General features: G+C 36.0%; 1 long non-coding RNA gene across 2 annotated transcripts; it reads left to right on the top strand.

Annotated features, from left to right (window-relative positions):
- The first annotated feature begins 411 nt into the window (after positions 1-411).
- On the top strand, positions 412-2,845 carry LOC131553697 (uncharacterized). 2 transcript variants are annotated; one of them, XR_009274233.1, is made up of 4 exons: positions 412-612; positions 729-812; positions 1,587-1,767; positions 2,619-2,845. It is a non-coding gene; the product is annotated as an uncharacterized LOC131553697 (long non-coding RNA). The 2 variants fall into 2 exon arrangements; XR_009274232.1 differs by having other exon boundaries at positions 412-812.
- Positions 2,846-7,527: the final 4,682 nt, after the last annotated feature.

The raw sequence follows: 7,527 nt of genomic DNA, 5'->3' as shown, positions 1-7,527 counted from the left end.
GCTCTAAACAGCGTTAGTGATGACATTTTCCCTGTTTTCAATAGTAAATGCACAGGGGCCGATTAGAGAGTCATGAAGCAGCACTTACATAAGCACTGCAATTGAAATCCACTTAGGAGGAAGAAGTCTGGCCGGTGGTTTTAAGCAGTTATGGTGCTCTATACCAAGCGTTCTAGAGACACATTAGATTACTGTCTGATTACTGTGGTGCATGTCTGTTGGACTTGATTGATGTACAGTAGGTGTGCAGTTGACTATCAACAAACGTCTGGTCCTTGGCAAGCTTGTTTTGGCCAGGAATCGTTGACTCAGAAAGGAGGCCTTCTGACCATTTCTCCCCTTAGTGTGAAGAATATTTTAAAAACCTAAAGAAAATGTTGCAGTATAAACACTGTTAAAAATTGCTGTTAATTTACGGCAGAATTTCAACAGTATAATCCTGTTATGTTCAAAAGCAGTACATTACTGTTTTTTTCGTTTTTGTGAAATGACGTAGACACAATATAACGGCATTCTACTGTATTTATAACTCGAAGGAAATAAAACATTACTATCCAGTATTTTTGTAAACTGCAGTGAGCACGCCGGGACTTTCATCCGTCTTGTTAACAGGTAAATTCCCCTTTGCTTTGCGCGATTTCATAGACAAAATACATTACATTTGCTACTGCAACTAATCTGTATAGTGGATATCGGAAGTGACACTATCTTTTATTTGCTCTTTTCAGTGATAAACGCGCCAAATGCGACATCATCGAGTGCAACTGGATTTCTGACTCTGTGACTCGGATTATATTATTCCCAATTACAGGGTGAGTTTCATTCGTTATGAGATAATTCCTATGCAAAGTTAAGTTTTCAAACACTGTTGCATTGAAATCACATCGATGTCTCTGTAACATGCTGAAATGGCGGTGTTGTTTGCTAATAGGCTATCAGTTTGCAGAATTTGCTAACGCGTTAAACCTCCACTGTTTGAAAAAAACAAACGAACAAACTCAAAATTTCGGTGTCATTGTGATTGCAAATTTGGGTAAGCATGTTCTTGTATGACATGCTTATTCTAAGGGGGATTTTTACTGTTGTGCTTATATTGTTTTTATGTTGGTTATGTTTTTGCATCAATCCATGTTGGTTTTGTATTTAAAGTGATAGAATACTTATTAGCTGGATTTCTGAATCGGAAATCATATGCTTGGAGCACTTAAAATGTAAACACCAAAGCTAAGTATGAGAACCAATGTTTTCATGTGTAAAGCTAGCATGTTTGAAATTGAGTTTTTATTTACCATGCACTTGTGTGGACTTTCAGTGGATGGGCTTTCTTTGTTGTCTGAATATAAATGAAAATAAATTTTACAATACACAATTTACAGTATACACATTTTGACTTAAAGGTCTGTCCAGACCAGTCCATGTTGAAATGCTTTTCTTATGTTAGAAGTGCTGAACTCTGTGACTGTTTACAATGATTTTAGTTTTCTTTGCATTCAATTGTAATCTGGCAATGTCAAATTAATGTTATGTCAATGCTGAAATTAAATGTGAATTAAATTAAAACATTAAATGTGTTTTTCTTTTTAAAGGTTCAGGTGAAACACCAGGAAGAAGAATCCAGCACTGGATGATCAGCCTTGAGGAGCACATCATTTGTGAGGGCATCCAGCCAGCTTTTCTGTCTGGGCTTGCAGCTGATTTTTCTACTTACAACAATTTCAATCTTCAATACCAAGCTGAAGACGCATGCATGTTGGAAATTATTCAACGGTTAGATACTTGGATGCATACATTCAATTCACTTCACATTTTATTTCTATATCACTTTTTACAATACATATATTTTTAAAGCAGCTATACAGAAAATGTATGTTTCATTGAAACATTTGGCCCTAATAAACAGGGAATAGCATCAAATAGAGAAATTTCCTATCAAATATTTGAGCCCCAGTGAGCAGTAGGTGAATGTCAAGGAAATAAAATGTCTATCGGTGGTGAGGCGTTGGTGGAAACCTTGAAAGGAAGCAGATTCATCTAGGACCCATCCTTCATCATTAAAATGATGATCATGTGCATATGTTACAGTTCTGTCAGACATGGCTAAAATAGTAGGGTATAAGATGTGTTATGTCAATGCTTGAACAAAGAGATATCTTTAATCTAGACTGAAACACATCATTCAGTCCAAAAGATCTGAGTGTTGGAGCTTCTTAAGAAAGCTTTCCTTTCCTGACAAAGTAAAGTGAAGTGTTCTTGATACAAGAATATAATTTTATATACTTTTAATATTTATATGTTATCCGTGAGTACCCTTTTTGGCAACACTTTAGAATAGGGAACACTTATTCACCATTAACTACGACTTTTCCCTCAATAAATTCCTAATTTTCTGCTTATTAACAGTTAGTAAGGTAGTTGTTAAGTTTAGGTATTGGGTAGGATTAGGGATGTAGAATAAGGTCATGCAGAATAAGGCATTACTATGTGCTTAATTAGTGCTAATAAATGGCTAATAGTCTAGTAATATGCTAGCTAATAAGCAACTAGTTAAGAGACCCTAAGATAAAGTGTTACCATCTTTTTCCCTCCACACTAATTCTAAACACACATTTGTTTTTCAGGTGGTTCATCGAGATAAATCCGGAAAAGGGACCAGGGCTGGAGGAGTCATATCAAAGTGGACGGGGAAGGTCACCCAGAAAAAGAAAACCGTGAACCCTCGTGTCTGCAGTCTACTTAAAAAAATTTATGGATTTTGAGTTGGACTTTATACAAGTATTACACACCACAGACCACACACTCACATCACACACACACGTTTGTTTTTGTGAAAAGTGGGGACATCCCATAAGCGTAATGGTTTTATACTGTAAAACTGTATGTGCTATTGCCCTACACCTAAACCTACCCTTTACAGCGAACTTTGTGCTATTTCAGATTTTCAATACACTCCATTTTGTGTGATTTATAAGCCTTTTGAAAAGTGGGGACATGAGGTAATGTCCTGAAAAGTCACCTGCTCCTTGTAATACCTGTCATTACACAAATTTATGTCCTCATTTGTCACAAAAATGTGCGTGCGCACACACCACACACACAGTCTCTTGATCTCTATTTTTCAGGTATTCATTAATTTCTATTCACTCAAAAACATTTACTCAGGTGTTCTCTAAGTTTTCACTTAATCTTTGTGTCCAGAGTTATTTTTTGGACAGCCTGCATGACCTATTAGAATTAATTGTTAAAGAGTTAAAGCAATTTATTTATCATTTATACAGCTGAAATGTACATTTATTGTCATAAATGTAATAAGCTTTGGGCTTTATTTTACAATTTGTTTTCATTTTGTACCAATGTTCTGTAAGTCAGAATCTGATTTGGGGAATATGTTGAGTTTATTTCTGTTATGACCACTTCTTCCCTTAAATTTCAATTATTGTCTTTAATGTTTTTCTAAGAAAGTTTTTTTTTTTTTTTTAATAAAGCAAAACAAGTTTTGAATCAACACTTTAAAGCTGCTTTACTTGTGTTACATTTCAAGTCACTATTTCAAAGGGTACAAATATATATTAAAAACCAAGAAGAAAATGTTGTCCTTTTACTAGCAGGCCATTATTCAATAGCGTACACAATGGCATAGTATATTTGTATTGTAGTTTACACATTGTTTGTTTAGTTGTGAAGAAGAGCAAAAAGTATTTGCGAAAACAGTAGTCAACTGTAAATTTCACCAACAGTAAGACAGTTAATTTTACAGTTCCTTGCTGGCAACCAAGCTGCCAGTTATTTACTGTTTTTTAATAAACAGTAACCAACTGTAATTTTACCCAACAGTAAGATACTGTTAATTTTACAGTTCCTTGCTGGCAACCAAGCTGCCAGTTATTTACTGTTTTTTAACAGGACAATTTTTAACAGTGAAGAACTGATTGTGCAATGGAAAGGTCCCATGAATGAGACCGTTGATGCCAATAAAGAACCTGCTTCAGAAATGCCTCCAACACATCTACATGCAGTTCTAATTTTTGAAAGAAAAAATAAATAAATAAATAAACTTAATCAAATTATGTTAATAAATCTTCTCCTGAAGTGCTAATTGTAGCAGGATGGTACCTTATGAACTACATGGGGGACCAGAGCAAATCATCCCAGTTTTTCCTCCAAAGAATATTTTAGGGTAGCTTAATTTTTAGTCAGTTTTAGTATATCATACCGTAAAGATTTTACTTCAAAACAGCTATTAATCCTCTGGGCCTCTTCATTTGTGGGTCACACTTGGTACCTTCAAGGTTAAAAGCGACTGAAGCCTTGAAATGTACTTTTTCTATCAATCTAATATTTTTGTTTGTTTGTTTAATATTCTATTTATTTATAACTTTGGGTTTTTATGATACTATGCAATGTTTATAAAATGTTTGTATGCTATTTCTTTTCTCGTATTTCCCAGTCAGTCATATTTGACCATTATAGTACCAAGTGTCACTTTTTTTTTTTTTTTTTCTGAAACCCTTTACCATGTGACACAAATCACCAAGTGTCATCTCATTCTGATGAAGCAAAAAAAAAAGAAAAATTCATAAAGTAACATTTTTCAGTAAGAAGTGACCACCGTATTAAACCAATAAGTGGGGCATGTTGTCACATACTGATAATGCAGTTAGACAGCCTTAGAGGCTTTTCTGTTCAACTTAAACAGTAAAATAATGTTCGGAAAAAAAAACTAATTCTATTCTTAAAACAGCAAAAATGTAAAACCTTTACAGTTGCTGAGATACAGACCTTCTGACAGCTTTCCTGTGTGACAACCATCTGCCAAATCTCAAGATGTGGGTTGTCAGAATCTCTTCTTCTACACTCAACCTTTGCCAACACAACACAAAACAACATCAAAATGAAACATCAAAATATACATTTTATTTGATGATCTGCAAAACAAGCTCTGTCCAGCCTTCACTTTAGAAACACTTTATTAAATGTGGATATAAAAGCTACCCAAAACAGTAGATGACTAGATATAAAATCAATCAATGATGATTGAAAAAAAATTAAATAACACAAATCAGATGTCTTTTACTTGCAACAAACATTAATAAAGTCAAGTATTTCCTAGCGAACTGTTCTGTAAACCTGCACAGACAGCTAGATTAACATGTGCTCTGTATTAGTTTTTTCCACAGCCAAGATATTTGTATTTACAGTTATTCGGAAGGGAATAGATACAGCTCCCCTTGCCCAAATAGTTAATTGTCTGTCCAGCAGGGTATTTTATCACACTGTTTGCTGTTCAGCACTCGCCCATAGTTTTAGAGTACTCTTTCAATCTCAGAGGTAATAAAAATGGCACTCAGCCCCTTCCAACAATCAATTACCCAAAGACGCAGAAAGTTGCGAGATTTGCCATTCTCAGACCCCCTCATAAACCCTCTGTAAAGGCTGTGCACAGAGCTGATGATTCAGTCTTCGTTCGGCCACAAAGCTGAGAGAGAATATTGGCTGATTAAATAGATGAAATAGTTAGCATTTTGAAAGAGAACGGCTGTGAAAGAGGCAATGATATCTCACTCCCATTACCCGTGGAGGAGAACGGCCTCTAATAAAAAGGACTCTTGCATTTATATAGTCCCGTTAGTTGTTCCTCAATTAGACATCTCTGTGAAGTACACTATATACCGCTCTGTGATGTAATTTCACATTCCATAAAGCACGGCACTAACGAGCATGCTATTTTTTTCCATTTTCTTTGCAGTCCTCATGTAACGAACGCTCTATCTTCGTTACATTTCCACTTACCTGGAGCAGGGTTGTGTAAAATAGGTTGAAGCTCACTACCCTTTATTTGACGCCTTATTCTGCATGTAAACGATAAGAGATCGAAAAACCAGGAGCCTCTGAGAATAAAGCAGTTGGTATCTGGTGGCCCATGTAATTGAGGAGGATATTATAACCGCTTAACAACCTTCTCAATCACACAGACATCTAATCCATCTAATCCATCCACAGGCTCCAGTTGTTTCAATGGAATGCTCTTCTTAATGTGGTATACAAAGACGCAGGGTTCCCACTTTATTGCTTTATTAATTTAAATGAGATTGGCGGTTAAGGCTATTTCACATGATTCACACCAGTGTTGCCAAATGCACTGAAATCTATGGAGCAAAGCGCCAGTCAAGCGCAAGGATGTATATAATACCTGATTTTCTGTTTGGCGGGTACATTAATTAAGGAATTACAGCAGAAGCAAATATGTTTTGATTAAGAAGGTAATTATAAAGGTTGAGCGTACAATTGACCTATCGGTAAGCCCCTCCTCTCAAATGCAGACTAGCCAATGGCAGTCCAGTATCAGCTGCACGGGGAGCGGAACTCGGACATCTTTAGGTTTCAGTGCCATAGAGAAAAATTGGAAGATATGAAGCTCGCATCGGTTTAAAAACGATGTGCCTGGGGTACTTGTAACACTGATTCCAGGTATCCTGAGAGGATGGGCGATATAATTTATTTTACTGCATTTCCTGAATCCAAACAAAACAGAGCAAAATGTCCTTAAGTATTCACCCCAATACAAATGAAGACAAAAATGTTCATTTTCTGGTTGTTATACACTCATTAAGTTACAATTTTTATCTGCTCAAGCAGAACGTTAATGTTATCTTGTGCTTTAGCAAGGTATCTCTGGCTAAAACTAGCTAACGTTAAAGTTAGTGAGTCCATGCTAATGTACAAACCTAAATAGCGGATTGTTCTCACGTCATGTACAGTGTAGGTCAAAAACACATAAACGAAGGTCTACATTGCCTTTCCATATTAAACTGGTTAAATGTACATTAATTTAATCGTACCCTGCGATACATGAACAGTGTTGATCCTGCATGTTGTCATCCGCGATCGTGATGACCGACCGTAATATGAGACTTCTCCCACTTGCATTGTGTTCTGTAAACCCTCCTTCGAGTTACCCACCGTATTTATTTTTAAATATTTTATAAATCCCTCCATGGAATATTTAATTCCCATTTGGTAGCCTTCTGTGTCCAAAATTGTGCAAAAACATCGTGGGACAAGGTTTTCACACTGTAGCTGTCATTGTAAGACAGTGAGCAACTCCCTTTGTTTGTCTGAGGGAGCAACAGTAAGGGGGGCGGTGCTTACCAATAGGTCAATTCTGTAGAAACTGCAGATGAAGAGCAGACATAAAGTTCTTCAGAAAATAGGCTGGCTATTTATCCACTTAAGCAACTGGTTTTGCAACCAAACTACATTTCCAATATCAAGTAGCATATCGGACTGTTTTTGTAGAGCTAAAATAACTGTAAGTGGATGACAGCAATTCACATATTGAATTTACAAATGTCTGCACCTGCTCTCACTGTAAAAAAAAAATAAGGTGGATGAGACATGGAATGAATGTAAAATATAAATAAAATGAAATATACAACACTATTTCTCCAATACGTGATAGATGTGAAGCGACAGAGGGCTCTCTATTGCATATATTCTGGTTTTGTCCTGACTCGTTTGACTTTTGGTGTA

The sequence above is a fragment of the Onychostoma macrolepis genome, chromosome 14, assembly GCF_012432095.1.
Source record: "Onychostoma macrolepis isolate SWU-2019 chromosome 14, ASM1243209v1, whole genome shotgun sequence".
In the NCBI taxonomy this organism is placed as follows: Eukaryota; Metazoa; Chordata; class Actinopteri; order Cypriniformes; family Cyprinidae; genus Onychostoma; species Onychostoma macrolepis.
The sequence above is the reverse complement of the archived record's forward strand: the minus strand, read 5'-3'. Positions and strand labels throughout refer to the sequence as shown.